Below are 27539 nucleotides of genomic sequence, written 5' to 3'. Positions count from 1 at the left end.
CAACTGGATCTCTGTGTCCAGCTGTATGGAATCGTAGCAAGCACTTAGGACTCTGCGGAGCAGAAGAAAAACCTGTATCTCACTGGCATGTTCTCAGCAATCCCAGCTTACCTTTGTGGCTTTGACACGAAACCACTGGAGGATAAGCCCTGCCAGTCTAGACTGTTGGAATCTGCTCGGCTCACTTCACAGCAGAGATACAATCTTCCATCCGGGAGCCAATCGTGGCACTGCTCAAAATGTCACATCAGATGCCTCCCTTTATCTGCCAGGAATCACCCAGCAAATGTCACCAGCCACATGATGACATTGGGAAGGTTCTAGGGAAGGAGGAAGAGGGAGATAGGTGCTCAAGACTAAAAGGAATGCATCTGTGGTGGCCATGGGATCCTCTGGAAATTTAATTTCTACATAGGTATGTTGTTTGTGGGTCATGTGTCAACATCAAGTGAAGGCTTGTCTGTGGGAAAGAACTGAACCATCACAGGCAGTGGTTTCCCATTAGCTCAAAATAATTTCATTGAAAGCCGTTCACATGTTCAGCTAGGAGCCATCGTGGAGCATATGCATGTGCAATAGTTAACTGGTCCCTACTTGCTTTCAAGGAAAGAAGGCAAATATCAGCACATGGGTCCTTGCAATATCTTGTGCACCTATACATGGGTCAGCATGCAAGAATGGATTGCAGCACTGGACATAGCTCAGCTAAGAGCTGCCAGATAGATGAGCTATGTACACACACAAACAAAATCTGTTCTTTTCTCTTTCTTTTCCTTGCTCCACACTTTCTCTTATTTGGTGAGTGGGTGCCTGCCCAACAGCTAGTTACCCACCTGCTGGTAAACATAAGGCTAGCAGCTTAATCAGGTCACAAGATGGGACTGTTTTCTGGCTCTGAAATCCAAATCCACTAGGAATATAACTGAAGGGTAACTTCTTATCACAAGGGGCTGAGGTAGGAGAGACTTGCGCTTGATTAAAGCACAATAAATGAAAATTATTTTTTAAAGGTACAGGCACCTAAGCAATTAATATTCACAGGTAACGAGTGTTCTCTCACATGGGAACATAATGCATAAATTGGGGTTTATAGATCTGATTCTCCTCTCAACCTGAAAGAGTCTCTGGAATGGTTGAAGTCAGCAAAGTCGTCCTGGATCTATATTCCACTGATTGCAACGTCAAGTCTGGCATCTTAAATATTTTAACAGCTGCCAAGTGACCATTGTTTGTATACTTGATTGCTTGCAAATGTTCAGTGCTGAGCCACTGATACTTCCTCCATGGTTACTAAAGGATGGAAGATGTTTCTCAGGGTGGCTGGTTTCCAACCAAGTTGTGGCTGAAACTGGTGCTCTATTCTCTGGGTTCGTGTACATGTGCGTCAGGTTAGAACTTTCAATCTGCACCACTTCCTTTTCCCCATGTGTGTCTGTGAACACAAACAAACAAACAACATGGCTGCTGAGGGTGCACTTCGAGGAAGACTGATACAGAGCCTAGTGCCTGACCTAACATTTTCAGGAAGGAAGTCTGAGGAACTGAGTCAGATAGTGCTGACAAAAGATGAAGTTCTGGGTCTAACAGACAAACCAAAAACTGACAGATTGCCAGGAATAATTTTTGAATTATGGTGCTGGAGGAGACTCTTGAGAGTCCCATGGACTGCAAGAAGATCAAACATATCCATTCTTAAGGAAATCAGCCCTGAGTGCTCACTGGAAGGACAGATCGTGAAGCTGAGGCTCCAATACTCTGGCCACCTCATGAGAAGAGAAGACTCCCTGGAAAAGACCCTGATGTTGGGAAAGATGGAGGGCACAAGGAGAAGGGGACGACAGTGGACGAGATGGTTGGACAGTGTTCTTGAAGCAACCAGCATGACTTTGACCAAACTGCGGGAGGCAGTGGAAGACAGGAGTGCCTGGCGTGCTCTGGTCCATTGGGTCACAAAGAGTCGGACGCAACTAAACAACTAAACAACAACAAATCCAGGATCCTCTTCTCACAGTGGCCAACCCACAAGCAAGACCCAAGCACAACACCAGCATCCTCTTGTGTGGTTTCCAGCAACTGGTTTATTGGAAGCATTACTGCCTCTGCCTATGTAGGCAAAGCAGAGTCATTGTGGCTAGTGGCCATTGAGAGCCTTGTCTTCCAAGTTGGTGGTCATCATTGCCACTTGTGGGAGCAAGTTCTTTGTACAGTTCTGGTCGCCTGATCTCAAAAAGGATATTGCAGAGTTGGAAAAAGTTCAGAAAAGGGCAGCCAGATTGATCAAAGAGGTGGAGCGAGGTTGCATGAAGGAAGGTTGCAACATTTGAGGCTTTTTAGTTTACAGATGAAAGGTGAGCGAGAGGTGACTTGATAGAAGTTTATAAAATTAAGCACGGCATGGGGAAAGTGGGTGGAGAAAAGTTTTTCTCCCTCTCTCATAACTTGTGGGCATGCAGTGAAGAATGTTGGGAGATTTGGGACAGATAAAAGAATGGGCTTCTTTCTTTTATTTGTCCTGAATGGCACATAGTTAAACTTTCGAACTCTTGTCTCACGGGAGACAGTGATGGTCACCAACTTCAGCAACTTTAAAAGGGGATTAGACAAAATTGTAGGGAATAAGGCTATCCAAGGCTACTAGCCACGATGGCAATGTTCTACATCCATGGTCAGGATTCTGCTGGAAATTGCAGGTAGGCAGAGACCTGCTTGCAGGCTTCCCGTAAGCATCTGGTTGTATGCTGGACTTGATGAGCGATTTGGCCTGATCCAGGAGCCTCATCCTACATTCTTATGTTGCAGCCACAGTGGCTGCATTCTGTTTGAAAGGGGGGTGGGGAGTCTGATAAATGTGAAGCTCCAGCCTCAGAGAGGAAACAGTTTAGGTTTGGGGTAGGAGACATGCAGTGTCATCAGCTATTTTGAAGGTGGTTGGCAGGAGATGCAATATACAGTAGTTTGCTTGCACTTGGGGGAACTCAGAACTCCCCTCCTCCCCGTGAACTGCAAAATGTTGCTCTGGTGCTTCATTCCTGTCTGTTCCTGTTCCCTTTCACCTTTGGGGATGGTGGCGAGGATATGAAAGCTGAGCTAAGGGTTCAGTATGAAAGTATTCCCTTCCCTCTGCCTTTGCCCAGGGGACTGAGATCCTTTTAAAACATGCTCGTGCATCAGAGAACCGATGAGTATTCAGCGCTAACTCCTGTTTCTGAAAATGAGTCTGGCTGACCTATCTGGAAAATCTGAAATAAAATTGGGTTCCATCCCTGTAATCTATATCAACTGCCCCTTTCAGCTTTAATGGCCCTCTCCAGGCACCACCCCCAAATTTGTCCTCATCTAGGGCGCAGATTGTTAAAATGCAGCAAGCTAGGTATCGCCGACCACCAGCCTGTCCTCTAAGTGGAGAGAATCGCAAAAGGATGCTTTGAAATACTGGTGTGAGCCGCGGATGAGGCAGGCAAGGGTGCCACTTATTCATCAGCATTCTGCAGCTCTCTCCCCCATTATTCCTGCAATGAATCAGAGCGAGATGAGGCAGGAGTCTAGCCGAGAGCTTCATCCATAATCTGCACTCCGATGCCAGCACACACAATGGCATCCCAAAGGGACAACTAGTCTCCACATTTGGGCCAGTGGAAAGTTACTGCTTCTTTTGCAGGCATGGCAGTGACAGTCCTGTAAGATGGCGGGGGGGGGGGGGGAGAGGCAGCTATGGAGTGGGGGGGGGCAGGGAGGAGAGGGGGAGGCCCTCACTGGATTGTTACACTTGCGGGCAGCTATTTCTCAGCAGCAAGATAATTGCCTTCCAGTGACAACCGAGGTCAGGCGTGACTGGCATCTCAGGGAGTATCTGTCTGCTACGGGGCTCTGACAGCCCTGCCTGTCATTGCTTTGTTTTACAGCTACAACAACTGGGGGAAGGGGAGGGGGGAGGGATCCCACAAAGCCATTGCTTGATGGAAAACAACCCAGAAATTCGGTGTTATGTGAGCTCTTTAATTAGAACCCCGCACAGATAAGATGCTGCTTCTGGTGTTCCGCCGGAGACACCTTTGGTGTGGGCAGAACCTGCGATATTCTAGGGGCAGGCCCCAGGGGGAGAGAGAGGGATACTTATCCTTCTCTGTACTCTAACCCCCCACCCACCCTCTTTCTTCTGTGCGCCAGACATGGTTTAATTTGTGCCCCAAACCGTTTCCTACTACTGAGCCCTCGGTAGTAATGATAATGAAGAGGGGCGCCCCAGAGCATATGCAGGTTGTTGCCAACCGTCCGTCTCGGAAGAGAATGGAGGTGCACACCTTGCGGGGTGAGGTCAAACTGTTGGAAGGTTGCAGCGCCTGCTGTGGCTGTAGAGACGGAGGCAGACGAAACATGCTTTGTTGCAGCTGGGGCAGATGAAGGTATTGGGTTGTGCTGCTGCAGATGCACCATGGCGTTTTTTCTCACCCAGCGGTCATCTCTCCTCTGGTCACTGCTATGGACAGACAACTTGAGTGATAATATCATAGGCACAAAGGAAGTTTCCTTATGCTGAGTCAGACCCCTCGGTCCATCTCACTCAGAATGGTTTACGCCAGCCACCCCCAATTTAGAATCAGAGAACAGTAGAGTTAGGAGGGACCACCAAGGTTGCCTAGTCCAAACCCCTGCAATGCACATAGTGGGGAGAGCCTTCAGCAGTGTGGCTTGTGGGGCATCTCAGAAAGGAGCCCTTAGAGGGAGAATAGGGATGTTACAAGAAGGTTGAAGGGGATGTGCTAGAAGAGCCATATCTCAGCTCTACCTAGTGACGTCTGTTGAGTCACAAGTGCATTTGTTGACTGCAGTGGCCAAGTCTCCACTGTTCAGGGATGCAAAAGTCCTCTGCTGATTTGGTCCCCCCCCCCACAATCTAAATGTACAAACTAGATGCAAAACCATGCCTGCCCCCAGCAATGTTTCTCCTCCAGGTCAGTGTTTTAGCTCTGTTGCAATCAATATACACCACCCCCACCCACCGACATCATCCTTGATTGCAGAAATACTTCAGTCACCATGAAAGGAGAGTTGTGCATCCTTGCTGGGATCACCAGCGCTTGCCCTACCACCAGTCCTGACCTCGAAAGGCCACCTCCTTTTCTCCCCCGGGTAGAGGGAGTTCATAGCTCAGTTGGAATCAATATTCTCTCTTGTTTGTGATTCTATACAAAGCCTCTCGTGATGAGCAGCAGTGTGTGTGTGTGTGTGTGTGAGAGAGAGAGAGAGAGGGGGGGGGAGGGGGAGAGAGAGAGAGAGTTCGAATCTGCACTCATGGATTGATTTCTTGCTAACAATCAGAAGGAGGTTGCTACATATCCAACATCTGTTAGAAGCCTTCTTCCATACGGGGCAAGTGAGGGATGACGCCTCACCCTACTCTTTTACTGCTTGCATGCTCAGAGGTGAGCAGGTAGTGCCAGCAAGGAGTCAGCAATGGATGCCCCACAGAAGGATGGGCCTCCTCAGTAAGTGCCCAATGATGCCAGCCCCTGATGGCATGGACTGAGTTTGTACAGGGACCTGGTGGGATTAAAGTCAGTCAACAGTTAGAATTACCACCCCACCACTACGTCATACACAACTGTGGTGCTTGAAGGAAAGACACAGTTCCCCAAAGTGCATCAATCCAAAGACTCCCAAGCCTTTTAAAATATCATGTGGAATTCCTAAGTCAAGCCCTAATACTGGGTATGGAGTCAGTTCCTCTATACAGTTTATTTGGAGAAGCAGAATCCTTTGATCTTCCTGCTTCCCTATTGCAAACAGATAAGGACATCGGCAGGATTATTGTAACAACCTGCAGTTTCACGAGAGTATATAATTAAAGTAGATGAATAAAAGAGTAAGTTAAGTTAATTTAGAATATGCAGGAAATGATAAAAATAATTTTAAGGAACCACAGAAAGAGGAAGGAAGTTGAGTTTTGAAATGTTAAAATGACTGTAAAACTATTGAATCATAGAATCATAGAATCATAGAGTTGGAAGAGACCACAAGGGCCATCAAGTCCAACCCCCTGCCAAGCAGGAAACACCATCAGAGCACTCCTGACATATGGTTGTCAAGCCTCTGCTTAAAGACCTCCAAAGAAGGAGACTCCACCACACTCCTTGGCAGCAAATTCCACTGTCGAACAGCTCTTACTGTCAGGAAGTTCTTCCTAATGTTTAGGTGGAATCTTCTTTCTTGTAGTTTGGATCCATTGCTCCGTGTCCGCTTCTCTGGAGCAGCAGAAAACAACCTTTCTCCCTCCTCTATGTGACATCCTTTTATATATTTGAACATGGCTATCATATCACCCCTTAATCTCCTCTTCTCCAAGTTAAACATGCCCAGCTCCCTTAGCCGTTCCTCATAAGGCATCGTTTCCAGGCCTTTGACCATATTGAAATGTATATAACTGAAGAAGAAAAAATAGCTATGCTTTCTGTAAGTCCTCGACCCTGAACAGCTCTGTTTCTGTTCAACCTTCACTCACCTTGAATTATGATCCAGTTCTTGTCCCATAACCCCAGTTTTATTAAAGGATTCCTGTGGGAATCAGTAGCACTCTGTAGGCTGACTGATACAACAGCTGAATGCCCTGCTTCTTTTACTGTAATAGCTGAATTCAGAAACTGGTCCATCTTTGAACAGATGGTCTTACCTCATGCTTCCTTCCTTCCATGCTAATGAAATCATGCACTTTTTGCAGCTATTAAAGGTAAATGTGAGCTGATCAACAAGAGAATTCCTTGTGCGGAGGAGATGGTTACAGAGCATATTGCCACAAAACTTTTTTTCGGGTGGTGGTGAGGGTTTTCGCATGGAGATTCATTCCATCAGTTCTCTCTGACACAGGTTGAAATTGCAGCTTCCCATTTCCTGGCCTAAGGCCCATTTCAAAGTTATGTCCAGCTGCTGATTGGACATGTCAGAATACGGACGAGGCCAATTGCCATGATAAATCCCACTGTAGAAGCTCAGCTGGGGGCTGGGAAGCATGCTCATGTGAACTGGTGCTGCGGAGGGCTACATGGATGTCAGAACTGACAGTATAATCCTATCCTAGGCATACTCCACTTCTGCAGTCAGCACAGGCTGCTTCTACACTAGAGCTCTTTAACACAGCTAAGACACTGTTTTTTTGCACATAGTTGGAAGTGGAGCTAGAATGGAGGATACACACACACATGTAACATATCCAGCAATTCTCTTTGCTATAGCCAAGAACCTTCTATAATGAGAATGTATTGGAAGTCTGAGTGCAATCCAGCTTATGGAAGAGGGTTCTTGCATGGGTTAAGACAGATAGAGTTAAGGACCTCCAGATACCCAAGACTATCCCTGCATCTTTAACCTCTTGAGCTGACCTCTCTATCTCTCTGATGGTTAGGCTGATGCTTCTCAGGTTGCATCTTGCTTACAACTTCCTCCACCTCCTCCTCCCAGTTCTCTCTCAAAGCCCAAGATGAGAGGTGGCGCTGGAACTGCTAATTAATAATTTCTACTCAGTATGATAGAGTTTTATTTCATACAGCTTAGTTTCAGATTTACGGGCATCTCTCCACATTCCATCTAGGGAACTGTGGATGTCATGATCTTAGATTGGGTGTTATCATTCAATATGTTTAGGTTTTGTATGCCCTGCCTTTAGTTGGATATATTAAGAAATCTTTTGCTGTTGCTGTTGCTGTCTTTGTGGTTCTATAATAATTTGAAAACCAATAAGAATAAACCAGTGCTTTTTTCTGGGGGGACGCAGGGGGACGCATACCCCTAAACATTTTGTGAATCTAACAGGAGAAGAAGCTTAAAAAATTAATAATTTTCATTTCTCTTCTAGCACGGTGAATCGTCAGTTCTGTTGCTACCTCAGATGGCAGCCTCATTTCCTGTCATAGTGTTTCCTGAGTCTCAGATGGAAGCGAGTGTTTAATGTGTGAAGTAGGAGTTGGAATCTAGCACGGTGGTTGGTCAGTTTAGTTGTTATCACCTCTGACGGACACCAACAGCAAGCAAAGGAATCGGGAAGATGTTAGTACACACAACCTCATGCCAATGTGGAAGTTACTGTGAGCTGTCAGCTGTGTCATATGAGGTAATGCATGTTCTTTGTACCTTTGTCCATTTACTGTATTTATTTTCCCTGATTTGAACTATAAAATGGTGGTTTTCTTGAGTCAAAATGTTGTTGTTTAGTCGTTTAGTCATGTCCGACTCTTCGTGACCCCATGGACCAGAGCACGCCAGGCACTCCTATCTTCCACTGCCTCCTGCAGTTTGGTCAAACTCATGCTGGTAGCTTCAAGAACACTGTCCAACCATCTCACAATCTGTCGTCCCCTTCTCCTTGTGCCCGCCATCTTTCCCAACATCAGGGTCTTTTCCAATGAGTCTTCTCTTCTCATGAGGTAGCCAAAGTACTGGAGCCTCAGCTTCAGGATCTGTCCTTCCAGTGAGCACTCAGGGCTGATTTCCTTAAGAATGGATAGGTTTGATGTTCTTGCAGTCCATGGGACTCTCAAGAGTCTCCTCCAGCACTATAATTCAAATGCATCAATTCTTCGGCGATCAGCCTTCTTTGTGGTCCAGCTCTCACTTCCATACATCACAAAATGAGAGTACCCATAAACATTTTTTTAGAAAAAAGCACTGGAATAAACTAACTAAATAAATAAATATGTGGATGCCCAGAGAGGGGTTGTTAGCATATGTTTCTCTCATAGGACATTGATTAGCTTGGGGTGGGGTGTGGACTTTCTCATGGCGCTGTTTTAATGCTGCATCACCACAAGAGAAAGCCTAGGAAACTACTTGTTGATACATGCCCTGAGTAGCCCTCACACCTGGCTTCCCTCGGTTGCCTTGACGCTCTGATTATCTCTTCTTTCACTGGCAGGGATATTCAGGGAAGACTCATAAGGAAGGCACTGTGGGATGGATTTACAGAGGGCCCACCATTAAATAGCGCTCCCCTGATTAATTACCTCAGACCAGTGGGAGAGCTCAGCCGCTGATCATACCACTATTATCTGCCATCATTCTTCACTGATCAAAGGCAGTCCTTTCTTCTCTTCATTCTTCTGTTAGACTCAAGTAATGAGATTTAGCTGCAGTGAAAGGATCCGAGCTGCATCTCTCGGCTTTCTCCTGTGATATAATGCTGAGGAGGAGTGAAGCTGCCCTGCCCTGCGTACCAGCTGGTATCAAGGAAACACCTGTCAGTGGCAATTCCCAGCTCTATGTCATCTCTGGATTTACCACTTTGCAATGTCAGCACGGCATGTACAGTGAGGCAGGGGCCACTGGGAGCTCACGTTGCTAGGCTAGCGCTGGGCAAAGTGAGCAGCAAATTTAATTGCATGGGGTTGGGCCGGGGGTGATGTTCCCTTCCTTCCATCACCGTCACGGCGGATGTGCCAGTTTCTCAAAATCTGCACGCAAGTATGCTGAGTTGGTGTATTTTCCAGCACAGCTGGCAGTTGATATCGGCAGACTTTGGGAAATGATGGATGAATGCTGAGGAATGCCACTGGGAACCCAAGATGAGGATGTTGAGGTGAGAATCAGCAGGAGCACAGGACAGCAACCCCTCTCCCACCATAAAAGTGGAACAGCTACCAAAAAGGCCTCTCCATCCCTGTGACATTCAGACCTAGGGCATGCTCATGGTTGCCCTTAGCAACTGCAGAGGTACCAGAGAACCCAAAGGAATGGGCAGCAATGCTGTATAACTACTACCAAGGTTATTGATTGAGGTTTGCTCAGTAACCTTGCCTGGACCTCAAGCAGCTGCAGTCTGGATGTTGTAGCCAATGCTAATTCTACTCAGGTTAGAGCCATTGAAATGAATGGCCATGACTAACTTGGGTTCATTGATTTTGATGGGTCTACTCTGAGTAGAATTTTGTTGCATACAACCCTGGATTCTTGAAAGCCTGGGAATTGCATGTTGCATAGATGAGACTGCGGTTTCTTCAAAAGAAGGTCTTAATATCATTCAGATAGTACAAATGGGTCATAGATTTTTTTTAAAAAAATCCACATACCCGAATTTCCTTCATAAAGAGTAAATGTAGATTAAATGCGGGAGATACAGGCTGGCATTTTGATGCTGCCAATGCCATGTAGACAATGCAAAAAACTTGCATGTATGAGCAGCAATAGGTTGCTATACATCCGGAATTTCCTGGACATATGTATGGCAACCCATGTCAGAAGTCGTGTAGATTTTGACGAAAAGAAGCTCAACAACTTTAGTCCCCCACCCCCAAATGAAGATCGTCAGCTTTGCCAAAAACAACTTTTGTGTCCAGATTCTCACTTTTTGAAATATGGCAGCCCTAAGCACCAATCATACAACAAACACCTAATTGGAAGTACCCTTGAATTGGGCGGGGGGGGGGGTGTTTGTTATGAATCCAGTTTTTCAAGCTTGCATTAAAAAACAATAACACCCTAACGTCATCTTGTTTCTTCATTTACTGTGGAATTGCTCACATATATTTAACAGTACAGGGGAAAGATTTTGAATGTTAGCTATGAAATATTGGAACACAGGCTGAACTGAAGCTTTTTGAATTTATTAAAAGATATAACACTAGACCCAGAGATAGAATATGGCTGGAAAATGTACCGGTAGCTGTAATAAAACTAAACCCAGGAAGCTGCATGATTTTGCACCAGACTGTTGTTCTCCCTAGGCTAGTATTGTATTGTCTACTCCAGCCTTTCGAAGGACAAGCCCCTCTTGGGATGTAAATGCTATGAACTCTGTCTCCATAAATCTCAGGTTTAAATATATGTGAATAAACCACATTTCTTAAAGGAACACAAACCCTGGTTAAGTGCCAAGACCCCTGCAACCTTGCTACCTCTCGGCAGAGATTGGGGTGACTTGTAACAACATATACCTAGTCATCAGTCTGCCACAACAGTTGAGCTGTAACCTGTTTTAGTTGGTTAAAGTTTACTTGTTTATCTTTCCCAGACTGATCAAGCAGCTTCGCGGAATGCCCTTCTCCTGTTTTTCTGCTGAAGTCGTGTGCTGAACAACGTTGCTTGCATTTTGTTCTTGCAGTAAAGCAGGAGCGCAGAACTCCATGCCCAGGGCCCAAATGCCGCTTTTCTGGCCCACAATTCAGACTTGGATAATGCAGACAGCGGCGTAGCTAGCCGCTCAGGTGCCCGGTGCGTTGCACGCATCCTGCACCCGGGGGCGGAGCGAGCCGCCCATGGGGGGGGGCGAGCCAAGGCAGGGCGTGCTGCGTGGAGCCTCTCTGCAACCTCCCCCTCAGCTGTAGGGCGGCTGAGGCGGTGGGCAGACCCAGCTTTTTCGAGCACTGCTTTTTCGAGCAGCGCGTTCCTTGCAGGAAGTCCCCCCGCCGCCTCCCCCTCAGGTGAGGTGCGTGGCTCAGGCACACTGCAGGCCGCGCAGTGTGGCACCCAGTGCCCCCCCCCGCCTCACTTAGCTTTCATTGACCTAGGAATGGGTGTGTGGTGGGTGTGGGAGTTTATTTTATTTCAAAAAAGTGTCATGAGCCCAAATTTTATTTATTTATTTTAAAAACACATGTTTTTGCCATTTTGTCACCCCCCCTCAGTGATGACACCCAGAGCGAACTGCACCCCCCCTTCCTATGCCACTGAATGCAGAAGATCTCTCACAGACAGTAGGCACCAAGCCAAATGAAGGTCAAAGGCCGACTGTTTTCTTATACTGTGCTTCCAAACAGGACTTAACAAATACCAAAGCTTGCGCCTCAAGTTATATGTAAATATTTTAAAGGGACAGGACTCTGTCTTCTACCAAGTCACCATGGATAGGCTTCAAATGGTTATTTTGCTGTTTTCAGTGAGGACATTTAAGCGAATGAAAGGACTTTATGATTGGTGGGTTGCTTCAAAATCCTCATCTGCAAGGACCTGAGCTGCTCTTCCTAGGTTTGGGTGCTCCTCTTCAGGAGTAAACACTCTGGCAGACTGAGGAGCCACGAGACCTTCTGGGAAGGCAGCTTGAGGCTATTATCCCAGGAGTTGTTGTTGGAAGAGCCTATTTAGAAGATGAGTATGCAACACAAACTGAATTGCCATTATTTCCACCAGCTCAGTTACAGTTAGGTGCTGGCAAAAAGAAATAAATTTATTTAGGTCTTCTACAGAACTGATTTGAACATTTGTACCAAACAACCAAAGTGTGCTGCATTTAAAAATGAATAAATCATGAAATATTTCACATAGGAAATGGCAGGCATTTTCTCGGATGCCGTTTCCTTGTTAATCAGACTGTTTTTCCTGGCAGTTGACATCTTTCCCACCAGAGATGGCTACATGTATGATGTACATCTGCAGTGAAAGTGAACTTTCTGGATGCATTTGAAGCAGAGATACTGAACAGGTAGCTCCAGTCGATATCTAAACCTTAACCCTCTACCAATCCATGACTCTGTAAATTTTATGTCTCTTTCCATCCCAGTCTCCCTGGAACATGGATGCTGACAGGATTCTTACAGTCTCTAGCTGGGGTCCTTATCCTCCTGCCCACCCCTCCCACCCCTTCACTCTCTTCTCCTTTTGCATAATGGATCAGCTGTGAGTAATGGGAAATGGCAGGGCATCCGAGCTGGCTGGCAGGCCCTTAATGAAGAATATGGAAATCTCATCAGTCCAATCAGGCCAGCAAATGAAACTGCTTCCCCACCGCCGCCGCCGATGTGAGCAGAAGGCTAAAGACATGCGTGTCCCTGCTCAGTTCCTCTCCTGGGGTGCTTCTGCCTTTTGTGTTGACAACTGAGCCGTGAACTTCATTTCTGGAGCAAGCACAGCCTTTGCCCCGATTTCTCTCTCTTAGTGGTTCATCAGCAATTAGGGCAAGCGGGATACTTCTGCTACCCTTGGGGGGGCGCTCTCTTCCTAAGGCAATTGGGGGCTGCTTTTCCTGATCCCTTTGTTGGGGTGGCTTCTTAACACATATATTGTGAGGGAAGCTCACAACCTTATAGCCCCCTCTGTCAAATTTACATGTGTTTTCCCCTCTTGACACAGGTAGATCTAGTTGCTCCAGAAAAAAAAGCAATATGAATAGAGGTTTTTTGTCACTGAGACAGCAGTTTACAAAATAGCAAGAAGCAGGCAAAGCTAGAGTACATAGGTCTGAGCAAAAATGGCTCCCCAAATTTATCTGTGCTATTTGTGGGTGGCAGAATTGGAGGTTTATTTATTTATTTTATTATTTTACCAATTCTTTTCCAGGGGAGAGCTGAAATTCTCACAAGGTTTCAGGAGAAACTTGGAAAATAAAATGTTCACAGTTTACTGTAAAATAAGCAGCAGAATCCACCGTTGCATGAGCAGATTTCTGCTTGTGCGATAAGACTTCACCTTCCTCCCCTTTTGCCGGCACTCCTCAATCCTCTTCCCAGAGGATCCCTCAACCTCCTGGAGCAGATGTTGGCTGAAGTAGGCTAAAGCAGGTAGGAGATGAAGGTGAAGTACCATTGTGTGAGCATGAAGGAAGCAGGGGGCTAAGAGAGGAGGACTGGAAGGAGTAGAGGCCAAGCCCCCGGCTTCCTTCAGCAATATGGTAACACAGTAATTTCAGACTACTGCAATTTGCTCTATGTGGGGCTGCCTTTGAAGATGACTTGAAAACTGGTGCAAAATGAGGCTGCCAGAGTCCTTATGGCGGCGCGGGAGTCAGTGTTACTGCCATTGTCATATCACTAGTTTTCTGTATGTTTCTGAGCTCCATTTAATGTGCTGATTTTTACTTTTAAACCATTTGGGCTCAAGTGATTTATTGGACTTGGTGCACCTGTATACTTGCTTGAAGGTTTTTCCTTTCACTTGGGAAAATATGATATAGGTGAATATAGGACAGCAGCTCTGAGTGGGGCATGGTATGATAGAAGATTGTAAAATTAGGTGTGTTATGAAGAAATTGGATAGATATCTTCTCTTTCTTGCCAAACACTAAAATTTAGGGTCATCCGATGAAATTGAAAATTTGGCAGTAGATTCAGAACACACACACACACACACACACACACACACAATTAGCCTATGGAATATACAGCCACAAGATAAAATAATGGAGTCTTGATTAAAGGCTTTAAACAGAGATTTGCTTCTATCCATGGTAGCTAAATGGTGCCTCTCAGGTTCAGAAGTAATATACCTCTGAATATCAACTGATGCCCATGACCAGGGGTAAGCAAACTTTTTCAGCAGGGGGCTGGTCCACAGTCCCTCAGACCTTGTGGGGGGCCGGACCATATTTTGAAAAAAAAAAAATGAACGAATTCCTATGTCCCACATATAACCCAGAGATGCATTTTAAATAAAAGCACACATTCTACTCAGGTAAAAACACACTGATTCCTGGAACACCCGCGGTCCGGATTTAGAAGGCGATTGGGCCGGATCCGGTCCCTAGGCCTTAGTTTGCCTACCCATGCCCATGACAATCAATGGAATAGGCCTGTTGCCTTCACAAATTGCACATCACTCTCCCAGAAACAATTGGTTGACCATTGTAGGAGACAGGTCTAGATTGAAACTAGATGCCCCCCAGTCTATAATCCAACAGGCCTCTTTGTATATTAGTTGGAGACGAGGTGAAACTCATTCCCACCAAGGCGCATGTCTTTATTTTGTTGTTTGCAATATTTGTAGGCTGCCCTATAACATAGAATCATAGAATCATAGAGTTGGAAGAGACCACAAGGGCCATCGAGTCCAACCCCCTGCCAAGCAGGAAACACCATCAGAGCACCATCCGAGTTCTGAGAGCAACTTACAAGAAATAAAACAATTTTAATATTTAATAATAAAAAAATGAAAAATATAATACACCTTAAGCATGCAAGGCATAGGGAAAGCTTTAATCTGCAGTTTCATAATATGCAATTAATATTTCTGTCAGTTAAGTGCCAGATGAAGGCAGCAATCCCATGCACATTTACCTGGTTGGAAGTAAACATCCTTGTACTCCGAGGGGCTTACTTACAAATAAACATACGTAGGATTCGCACTGTAATTGATTCGAAAGTGTCCCCTTCTCATTTATGTGGACATACACGAAAAGAATTACTTCCAAAGTTGGCAGAGTCTATTGCAATGTATGCTGCCTCCCAAAACTGCATACTGTATTTGTTAGATGTTAATTGGGTCACATGCAAAGTGGTTTCCTCTGCTTACACTGCAGCTAAGATTAGGGGGTGGCAAGCTTTGAGAGCCAGATTCCCTAAATATTGTTATCTAAACAGTATTCTGTATTCACACTTTAATTAAATTTAGGTTGAATAGGCAGCAAATAATTGTTAAATATTGTTTGCCTTTGTGCATTATTATTCTTGATTTTAATTTTCATCTGATTTTTTGCTTAATTTAAAAAAAAAAAATCATTTGGCATTTCATGTGAAACGTCTCTAATTGCTTAAAGCTCACAGTTCCAGCAACAATACAACTAGGATATATGACACAACAAAAAATAAGGAGGAGATATAGTCACCTGCAGTAGTATATACATATATAATTTTGGAGTTACAGGGGAAGTAACAACTTTGTTTCTCAGGTGCAGGAGGTAACAGGCAGGTTGCAGCTTAGGCAAGGAGTTTTTGAATCGGCTGCAAATCTGGCAGAGTTTCCATGCAATCTAGTCGGGTGGGGGAGCTTTCTGGCCAGCATCACTTCACCTTGACCTCTATGGTTTGACTGGCTGGGTTGAGGCTGGTGATGGCTTGCATAGTTCCCTGGTCTTCTTCTGAAAGGAAGTTCAGCCAGTCAGGTGATGGTGGGCAGTGCAGAGTATTTAATGTCATGGCCTAGGGTCAGACACCCATCCCATCTTTGGGGGGTAAAGCTGGGGGAGTGGGGAAGAGAATTGCCCACAGGGTCAGCTGCAGAAACTAATCCAGAAACATTTCTACAAGAGGAGCCCATTGCCCTGGTACATCTGTGGTACAAAGAGGTTGTGTTGCCCTCCTCTGACTCCAGCTCAGAAGCCCTCGTGGAACCACAGCAGAGAGGGGAGCGTGACTGGTTTGCCCTCACTGGTTGCCGAGCCGAGAGGGCGCCGCAGGGGGCACCAGAACAATGATTTAGAACAGAAGGCAAAAGGCAGGAGTGCACTGGATTTTGGATCACACAGGGCACCACTGAAAAGGCCTCTACAGACCACAGTCTCCCCTGCTCCATCAGAATCGATGACTGGTTATGCACCTCTCATGGAAGGCAGAGCTATCTACTCAGATACAGCTGCAACCAGGGCCAGCCCTATCATTAGGCTGAGGCAACCATCTTAGATGGACGTTGGAGTGCAGGACAGCTACAGTAGCCCCCCAGCATTTCCTCCTGAACCCCACCCCTACAGAGCTTTTAAAGGTGCTGAAGATCTCTCCTCTTGTTTCACCTAAGATTCTTGTTATAAGCAGGCTGCTCCATTTCCAAGATGGTGGTGGGAGCTCCTCTTTGTTTTAATTGCTGTGCTATGGTCAGAACCTCCTCCTCTTTTTAGACAGGCCTAAGTGATGCCTCCCCTTCATGCGTTTCCATGAATCTGTAGTTTGTACTTGATGCAGAGATAATAGCAAGCAACCCTATTAACATTGTCACCAGACTCTACGGCTAGGTCACTGTTCCCATTTGAACCCTATTTCCAGAGGTCTGAAGCTCATCTGTAACAATGCACTTTGATGCATTTATGAATTGCAGCCCAACTGGAGAGTTTCTTTATGTTTCGTAAAGGAAAAATGGAGGGGAAATCATGTTTTATTTTCCTTCCCAATATCTCTTGGTGATTGTGGCAACATAACCACCAAAGGGCTTGAATAGAAGCTAAATGGATCTAAATGGTTGACCCTGACCTGCACAGCCCTTACCCTTTGCTTTGTGAATCTTCTCTTTGTCCCTTCCCAAAAGCCAGGGCTCTACCATTAGGCAGAGTACAGCAGTTGCCTCAGGCAGTATATGTTGGAAGTTATGAAAAGGCAACAGATAGTTAGCTGTTCAGCTTATTGTTGCATTTTTACTGCCAAGTGTGATGATTGTAGGGTTGGTTTTTCTTTTTTTCTTTCTTTTTGCCTCCAGTGCCAAAATAAATTTGGAGTTGTAGCTCTTTTGAGGGCATTTCCTACCAACTCTCAGCACACTTAACTACAGGTTCCAGCCTGTTAAAGTGGTGCTTTAAATGTATGTTGTGGCTATGATCCTGGATGGCCTTAGATACCTCGCACCTTGATTTGGAGTGAGGGTGCCGTTTGCTACGCTTCCTCAAGCAGCAAATTGTTTTGGGCTGGTTCTGCCACAAACTCATTTCTCGTTTATAGGTCTTCAAGGGGAGGACACTCTCAAGATAAGACCAATTCTCATAACTCTGAAAACATGCTGACTTCACATGTGGCCCGGCATTGAGGGTAGACCTGTTCTGCTGACATGTACATTCTACTGAATTTAATGAAACTTACACCCAGGTAATTGGGTAAAGAATTGCAGCCTGAGTAAATGAATGTGCATGGGGTGCCGCAAAGGTGAGCAGCATGCATTGACAGACTCTTCTGGTTTTCCCAGTAAAATGTAGGGATGAATGGAATACCTGGGACTTAGGGTGCACTTCAGAGCAATTATATACAAACACTTTATTGCAGGGGTGGGGAACCTGGTGGCCCTCCGAATACTGTTGGACTACAACTCCCATAATCCTTGACCATTGGACATGTAACACACGTTGGCTGTGGCTTTTGGGAATTGGAGTCCAAAAGCATCTGGAGGGGCACAGTTTTCTTGCCTCTACTTTAATGCATACCCAAAATGTGCCAACCTACCCTAGGAAATCAGCCCACAGTCCAGTGCATAAGGAGCAAGCCATCTGGATTGCCTTGTAGTTTAGCAGTGCCTTGCAGCCAGCACACACAAGTTCAGAATGTGAACTGTATGTTACCTTTGAGCCACCATGCATCTGCAAGAATCTTGATATTTCAAGTTTTTAACTTTAAACGTAAGATTTTGGCTCTCATAGAACAATTTTTAGCTTGGCTGTCTATAATAAGCTTGAAATATTGAGGCCACAGTAAATGGAGAATTAGCCCGGAAAGAAAAAAATATGTTCCATTATATAATTTTCCAAAACAAATGGCTTCAAAAGCTTTCTTGGCTAAGTTTCGACCCCTCCTCTTAAATTATATAACTGCTGTCCCATCATCAGTTTCTCTGAAAACATTGCGGACTAAGCCCAAAGGACTCCATACTCATCCACTCTCACTTGAACATTATTAAGCCAGCTTGCACATCACCATACTGTTTCATAGCCATTGCTGCGGACATGGAGAAGTCCTCATTTTCTTTGTCTTTATCAGAGTGATTCTGGCAATAATCAACAAGTGTTGTATTACAAGTTCAGTCCTGAGACTTCAGAGTGATCATTACAAAGTTCCAATAGTTTTGTTGAAGGGCTCGAATGTAAACAGATTGCCAACAGCGGGTGAATTAAAGCCATTTCCACAAGATATGAAGAAAGTCTTCCTCCCCCCCCCCCCCAGTGCATCTCCAGTGCCTACGAGAGTGATTACACATCTTCTGCAATCTGTCTGGTATGTAATACCATTTAGATTCACACAGACCAGCTATCATGGGGCATGTTTACGTACAAATTTCCCATCTGTTATCCAAAGTGTTTCTATTTCTAGCATACTCCCACACCTTCCTAACTTTGTCTTTTTAGAGCTAACGGAATAGTTAAGTCAGCCACAGGACCGGGACCTATCGTTCAGCAGAACTCATGTTTTGCATAATATAAATCATGATTAATAAGAGGTCCCAGGTAAAATCCCTGGCGGTATCTCCAGTTAAAAGGATCAGGTAGCAGGTGGTGTTAAAGAGTGATGCCTGGCACCTTGGAGAGTGTGGCTGTGCACACACCATACATTTAAAGCACATATTTCCCCTCCAAAAGGATTCTGGGAGCTGTAGTTTGCACCTCACAGGGATACCATTCCAAGCACCCTCAACAAACTACAGTTCCCGGGATTCTTTGCAGGGCAAGTCGTATGCTTTAAATGTACGGTGTGTATGCAGCCCCAGATTCAAATTCCCACCCAACTTACTGAATGACCTTGAATAAGTCAAACTGTCCCAGCCTGACCTACCTTACAGGGCTGTTGTGAAGATAACGGAAGGGGGCACTAGATGGACAAACAACCTGACCTGATTTAAGGTACTTTCCTACTCTCCTGTCTTAATCAGAGGGAAAGGCTACTTCACACCTCCTGTGTTTTCTTTGCTACCAACTCAACTGCAATGTTAAGGGCAGCGCTCGTAGGAACATTATCCAATTTCAGACCTCAGTTGCATGAAATATATGTGGGAGGCCCTTGCATACAGAGGAGCTTCACAGACACATTATAGCTGCTATGTCTGCGGGAGCCCACTGAACAGGAGCTAGTGCTTTTATTGTCTGCAGCATATCTGCAATGTTGAAACAAATACTAATTTCAGCGGCTGACCACCGGTCTCGGGGGACGTGTGACCTGGCATTGCGTATTTTGGAGCCTGAGCTAATCTGCCTCTTCTTTGGGTATTGCTGTGTACCCAATAAACTATGTCCTCCTGTTCCTGCATCTTCTGGCTTTAAAGAGAGGTTGCTGGTCCAATCTGTGCATTCAGGTCTTTTCCTGGGGAGAGGTAGGTGCCCCCCCCAAGCTTCAAGGGTGTGTGTGTGCTCTGGCACGGTTCTTACTGCTGGCACATGTCTCCTAAATTTATGGTGTTTTTAAAGTTTCAAATTTGCCCTGAGCAACTGAGTTGGTATTTCTGAAATGTAATAAATACAGCCCTGCACAAAGATCACAGCTGAGTCAAACTCGTAGATCCCCGCATGCTCTCCTTTTTCTGTAGGGTACAATGTAAGCTCAAGCTTGGGGAGGCCATTTATCTTCATGAGTTCTAAGATCGAATCGTAAGCCACCTCTAACAAGCAAGGACCCATGCCCTCGCTTGAGGCTCAGCTGCTCCTCTGCACATGTTGTTTATACACAACAGTAATGACAAAAATCAGACTGCCATTCAACATGCTGATCAAAAGAAAATGATAGAAATTAAAGGCCAAGGGAGGCACAGAGGATTTCAATAAATGCACTCTGTGTTATTATCAGCTGCCGATTTCGATGCAAAGGAAATGCACAGGCAAAATAATGGGATTTATCAGAGGCAGCTACGAAACTTCCTTAATAAATGCAGATGTAGGCTTTCATAAACACACGCTGCCTAAAATACAAAGCCACCTTACTTGAGAGAATCTGGTGACATTTCGAAACATAATAGTAAAATAAATGGGAATCAATAAAATCCATCAAATAAAAAGAAATCCAGTTTCCCTGGTACATAAGAGCATGCATTTATTCTAAAATTCCCAACAGGGTTGAGGAGAAGAAATTGCAGTCACAAAAATGCAAAGTATGCCATTTGCTGGAAACGTGGTGTTGTTTATGTGTCTGGATTTTTCATTTGTTTGATGTGTTTGTTACATTTTTATCTGCTTGTCATCAGGCTGAAGAGCAAATCGAGAAACTGATGAGGCTGTTTTGCTGCAGTAGGGCAATTAACTTCATTAATAACAATAATGATCTTACATTTATAGAGCAGAAAGATTTATAAATCATTCCTCCCACCAGTGAAATGTGGGCACCTTCATTGGGTAGGGGAAATGCAGCAGTTATTTCAGACCAATCTGCAATCTTAAACAATTGCTCAGTGCAAAATATAAAGACTCTTACAGTATCCGGCTGAACGCATCATCTCGTTGTCTGTGTTAATTTGTGTGTTTTCAATACAAATGTTCTACTAATTGGGGAAAAGAACGAGACAAACCGCATGCAAGTAAACTGAGTGAAAATCTCTGCAGTGTTTCGCTTTGAGTGTTGCCAGAAAATTGACATGAATTGGCACCTTTCCTTAGACATAGCCAATGCATTTTTGTTAAATTTCAACCTCTCGCAGCGCTCTAAGGCATGTGCCTTCTGAACATGGAAGGCTGTGCAAAATCCTTATGAATAAACAAGAATGCAATCATTATCGTATAAATAATATGCAGCTTAGTGTTAAATTGTTTTGTTTTGCAATCCACCCCCCCCCCATCAGCCTCTCAGATACCATATGCAAGCATCTATACTTTGCACTATAACTGCAGTTCTTGAAAAGTTGGCTGCTTCTAGAAGTTGGCTTAGAAAGTCAGACCCTTGGTCTATGTACCTTGCTCAGTAGACTGCACTGGCTGGCAGTGGCTCTCCAGAGTTCAGACCAGGGTGTCTCAGATGGAGATGCTAGAATTTGAACCTGGAACCTTCTGCATGCAAAGCAGAAGGTCTGCCACTGTGCCACAGCCCTTCTCCAAAGGGCCTGTGCTTTGTTGCTGTTGTTGTTTTTAACCCTCTGGGCATTTGCAGCCCCTTCTTACACCAGAGAGCAGGACTTAGGACCACTCTTGGTCCCACCTCTTAGATCTAAGAGCCCCAGCTCATCAGCCAGGTTTTTAAATGACCAAGCTCTAAGATCCCTTTAAAATGTCCCTTTCTGGGAGAGGGATATAATCCAAGTCCTAAACATGACTCCATTCTTATAAATCACATTAATGCTGATGGGGTAGCAAGATGCAATTTATTTTTATGATTTGGAGTTCTGGTTGTACAGAAGACCTTCTACAACAGTAAACTATTTTGGACTTTAAGCTGCCTCTGTGTAGTGGCTGGAACTGGGGCAGAGTGTCAACACTGTAAACTTAGGCAGATCATGTACATAAGCATATGGATTGTACAAAGTTAGACCACCGGGTCCATCTGTCTCAATACTGTCTACTCTGAATGACATTGTCACCTGAAAGTCTTACCTGCAGGTCTTTTCCACCCCTGCTACCTGAGGTCATTTTAACTGAAGGTACTGGGCATGCCCATTTTAGTCCTGTCTTGAGTTACATGTTTGTTCCTATACAGTCCGTTAAGGATACCTCTGTACTCTGGCATAAGCTAGGCCAGAACAGTGCTGCTTCCATATTCACTGCATTTGCTCATGAGATTTGGGAGTGGCCCCAATCCTCTTTGCGTCAAGTATAGGACTGAAGTCTGACGTACATAGTGTTCTGAAGGAAAGTTGTCTGCTTCAAAAAATGAATTATTTAAGGTTGAAGTCACTTGATGCAGTCCTCCTGCATAAGTTAGCAGGATTGGCCCTGTTGGATGGTTGGAAGAACTGGATGTTCAGTGCAATAAATCAATCAATAGATCACTTAGGGCATGTTCACCTGCCTTCCCAAGTGATATGTAAAATTTTATTTTAATCATTTAGCTAATATGTCATCATTTATTCAGGCAGATTGTGCCCTGATCTTCGGGGGAAAGGTATAATAATAATAATAATAATAATAATAATAATAATAATAATAATAATAATACCATCTTAGGTTGGTTGCCAAATATGGGGAAAGGATGTGAATATGCTTGAATGATTTGTCTGGTTAGACAACTCCCTGAACTCAGGGAGATGTGAGATAAGGAATATGAGATATAAGATGTTTTCCATGTGCATTTTTATGTGGATGAAGTGTTGATAGGAAGGCAGAAGGTAGAAAGAGAGAGGAAACATTATTATTTCTTCTTCTTCCTTAAGCCTGAAGAGTTTTCTCCTGCTGGCTTCAGTCCCTGCATGGGGCTTTCTTGGTCAATAACATCCGATGCTCTTCTTGCTGAAGGAGATGGTCCAAGTGACATGCCACTGCATGAAATTACTCTCACCTCACCCCTGATATATCCCAAGAGTCTGGCTCCATTATGACTGTGTACAAAGTCCGGGTCCACAGCCAAACAAAGGGATGAGGAAAGAAAGTGTAAGTTACCATAGCAACACTATCCAGGCAGGCTGGTTTTATCAGCAAGGGGCCTGGCTTTCTGCCTGAGTTACAGGAATCTGAAGCAATTTATTTGCACTGCAAGACAGAAGGATTGGAGAAGAGCAAAGGGAGGGGTGGAAGAGCTTTTGCCTATGTGCACGGTCTGTTGGCATTTTCAGTGGGAAGGGCTGGTTCACCTAATCCACAGATCCTGCTACAGGATGACAGAAAATACTTGAGCCTCCTATATAGCACTTTGGGGTCAGGTTTGAGTCCTAGCATTCCATTGGAATTAGGTGAACAGGAATAAAACTTTGTGTCTTGCCCATGATGTAGAAAAACCTTTGCACATGATGGCTGGTGGGAGTCGTAGTTCCAAACAACTGGAAGGCATCAGATTGGTAAATCTCATATAGAGTAATCATTCTTCCTTCTTCACAAATTATACCTACCAGTTTACCTGTGATTATCATCTCAGATTCCTTGCTATCAAGTCCCTGGTTGGAGTGCTTTTAATTTAAAAGCTTTCCTTTATTTAGAAGTATATTGCTCTTTGTTCGAGAGCATCACAGGCTGCATCTTACAGCACCACGGTACTCCATAATAGAGATAACAGAGCTAAATCTGTTGTTGGCTGAATAAGAAAGCTGGTTATGTGCAATATGTCCTGCTTCTTGACTGTCACCTTACAATCAGCCTTCCTAATCCTCTCTGGCTTGGTTATTTGGAAGCATACTTTCTGCACTGGGGCCAGCCTGGATCAGCTTCCCTGTGCCAATGTTCTCTTCTCTCCTGCTTTTGAGTTTCCCACAGGCATCTGGTTGGCCACCGTGATAATGGGATGCTTGGCTAAATAGGTCTTTGGTGTGATCTAGCAGGGTTCTTCTTATGTTCTCCCCCTGCCCTGTCATATCATTCAGTGCAATGCCTACCCGTCTGGTGCCTGTGGGTGCCATCACGAGTGGCCCATGCATGAGGCAGGGTGAGGCTGCTGCCTCGAGTGGCAGAAGCCCCAGAGGCAGCATCCCCTGCCCACCACACCTCCTCCGCTGCCAGTGGAGAAGTGATGCTGACTTCTGGCGAGATGGCAGCACTGAAACCTGGCAAGATCCAGTGGAGCACCTGAGATCTTGCTGGAAGTCAGCACCACTCTTGCCACTTGCAACCACCACCGCACAACCCAGGTAAGGGAGGCTGCAGTGGTGGCGTGATGTGGCGGCAGGGTGGCAGCAAGGCACAGAGGCACCTACCTGTTTCATCTCAGGTGCCCAAACAGGACATGGTGCCCCAGATGCCATGGTGCCCACATAGGCTTTCATTGGCCCCTTTAGGCAAAAGCCCCAGACTCTGTGCTTTCATTTTTTAAAAAAATTAAAAGTAGGTCTCTAACCTGCTAGAAAGAAAATTATGAAGTAGAATGTGCAGGTATCCTTGGGGGGGGGGCGTTATAATTTTGTGTTATACCATGCTCGCCATAGTGGTCATTTTATGACTGGTACCCCTAGTACTCAATCAAAATATAAAATGTGGGCCCTTGTCCCAAAAAATGGGCAACCCCTGATTTAGCAGAACTTACAATGTGGTGTCATTATAATTCCCCCCAAATTCTGCTACTGGCTCCCATTGACATGGTGGGAAAACTATTTGATGGGCAGGATTGCAGAGTGGTCATGTGCCCCACTTTACAGAGAAGAGTCCTCTGTTTGAAGAGATGTCCAGTCTGAGTCTGGCTGAAAAATTAAAAACCAACTCTCTCTAGTTGAGAGAGCAAAGACCTTGAGATTACCCTCCAGATCAAATAGACATGCAGCTCACCTGATCACAAGGGAGATGTATTGCATACTAAGCCCACAACTTACACGGGGGTTACATTCCAGGGATTTCATCTAAGGCTAAAAGCACATATAGTCACAACACATTGGGAGCAATGGTGGGTAAGGTTGCCAAAGTCATTTCCCCCAGAACCCTGTCTCCTCTTTGCAAATTAAGAACTGCTCAGGAGCCTTTGAACAGATGGAATATTAGAAGATGTAGGAAAGTTAACTGGACCCTTCCAATCGCCAAGTATCTTGACTTGAGGTTCCTGTCCCCTTAGAAGCACTTGTTGGGATGAAGGCAGCATGGTTTTTACCATGATAAAATTCCTTCCTTCATTAAAGAAAACGATTATTCTTCCAAAGTGAACTTGGATGGATGCTTCTTCACAGGCCTTTGCAAAAACACAACTGGATCTGATGGGAACCTGGCTGTCCTGCTACCAAGGTGCCTATTGAATCTTATGTCAATATTCATGTATGTCTGCACACTCAGGTTTATGCATACTTGTGAACTTTGCAAGGCACATGATTACCTTTGCACCAGTCTTGTTTTCTTGTTTACAAGTCAGCCTGTAAGCTGTTTGGGTCAGGGAAGCTGTCTATGCATTTCTCTGCAGAGTTCCTCACATAGTGTCAAATTTTAAACTAATTAGTTGAGGAATAGCAATCCCATGCAAGCAGAGGCTTGACCCGGGAATCTCTGCATTCCACTGAGGCTTCAAGTGGGTGTGTTTCAACTCATTTCCCAGTTTAGCAATTCTTAACAGTTTGGCAGACTTGGAGTAGCTTTGATGGCAGCTGGACCCGACCTCCAAAGGGTGCTTCAGAAAGTGCCCCTCTCAACAGCTAGGGCAGACTCTTCTGCAGACTGTCAAATTGTGCTGCCAATTACACCCAAGAAATGTTGTTTTCTGTGGAACATCTCAGTTGCTTTGCCACATCGTATAGCTAGCTGGCTAACATTTCATTTGCAGACTTTTAGAATCTCACTGGAAGAGAAACAGTACGCAAATATATGGCATTTATGAGAAAGGCAGGAAGAAATCTGATTTTTTTTTTCAGGTGACCTTGGTGTCGCTCTGTAATTATATTAAATGAAACAAGGAAAACACAAAAGATCTATTGGGTGTATAAAGAAAGAAAAGTGATGGGGATAATTGAGCCCTCCAATTTTTGAATTAGCATTCAGAATAAGGAAGCTAATTCCTTTCGGAAGGCAGCAGCTTAAGACGCCCCTTCCAGACTCCAGACTTTTAGACTCTGGACTTAATGGTCTTACAGGCACCAGGAATGGGAAACTGTTTATCAGGTAAAGTGTATTACTTTGCTTGCTTCAGAATGTGGCGAGAAAACCCTGCTGCACTTGGGGGGCTCTGTTGCTCATTCTGCCAAGTGGGGCCCTGGAATTCTTCCTTGAAGTCCTGCACTGACAGCACCACCACATTCATGTCATGACCTCAGAGTCCAGCAGCAAACAAGACTCCTAACTGAGGCTGCAGAATCTCTAGCTAAAGAAACAGGCAAGGAGCCAGACCAGGTTCAGGTTGTGGAGACCACTGAGCCAAAGGCTGGCCGATAGGAGACCCTCCCCCCAGACCCTCGTGTACTACCTGGGCCTGAAGGGTCCCTGAGCAACCAAATGCGCCCCACAATGTTTTGTGGCTCAAGTGGCACACTGAGCATACAATGCAGGATGGAGGAAGCATCAGTGGACCAGAGGGTTGGCTCTTTGAAAATCTGAAGTTATCCATAAGCCTGGGAGAAGTATTCTGGGGACCGAGGTATAAAAAGATTAGGTTGTGCTCTCAACTTTTGTTGGAGCAAGTTGTTTACTCAGAGCTGTCCGTGGTCCTGCAACTCCCGACCTGCAGGATTCAGCATCAAACCAGAACATGACAGCTCCCTTCCAGCATTTGTCTAATAGTTCGGCACCAGTGTGCTGCACACCCACCATGAAGATTATTGATCTAGGCAGCAGAAATACCTTGCCTACATGGTCCACATCTGCTCTTCTCTTAGAACAAGGATGTGGTGTCTTCCGGATGTTGTCCATCACATCTGGCAGCCATGATCTATTGTCAGGGATAGTGGGATCTGGAGGGCTACCCCTGCCTTAGAAGATCAATGGGTGGGTAAGAATAAGGGTGACTATACCTTTAAGGGAACTTTCCCTGTGTGGGTTAGAAGCCTAGCCTTCCTTACCCTGGTGCCCTCCATGTTGTTGGTCTACAGCTGCCAACATCTCAGTTAACTGGCCATGCTAGCTGGGGCTAATGAGAGTTGTAGCTCACCTACAGGGTACCAGGTCGGGGCAATCTGAACTAGGTTCCACCAGTGCCACCTGCCCTAGTTCCAGATGCTCCAGATGTTCATGTAGGTATTACTTGTGGTTCCTTCATTAAATAGGGTAAGGTAACATGTGAATTGGCCCTAGAACAGGTATATAACAAATCAGTCAATTATGTTTAAAGTGTTTTATGATGCCATAGTCTTGGAAATGATTTACAGGGGAAGCTGATCCTGGGAAGCTGCCTTATGCCAAGTCAGGAGATTTGTCCATTTAGCTCTGTATTGTCACTCTGCACACACAGGCAGCGGTTCTCCAGGGTTTGAGAGAGAGAGGTCTTTCCCAGTCCTACCTATTGATGCTGGGGATTGAACTAAGGCTCTTCTGTGTGTATAGCAGGTGCTTTACTGCTGAGCTATGGCCTTTCAGATTCATGTTTCACATCACGAGTGTCTGTTGAGGCCAGAGTTTGGCTTGGGCTCTCTGGTGGATATTGTGCACTTGAAACCCTAAGTCCATCTGAGCCACTGGGAGTGTTGCCTTGGCTTCATAACCTTTG

Source organism: Podarcis erhardii, assembly GCF_964252035.2.
Source record: "Podarcis erhardii genome assembly, chromosome: 2".
NCBI classification, from domain to species: Eukaryota; Metazoa; Chordata; class Lepidosauria; order Squamata; family Lacertidae; genus Podarcis; species Podarcis erhardii.
Note: the sequence above shows the minus strand (reverse complement) of the source record.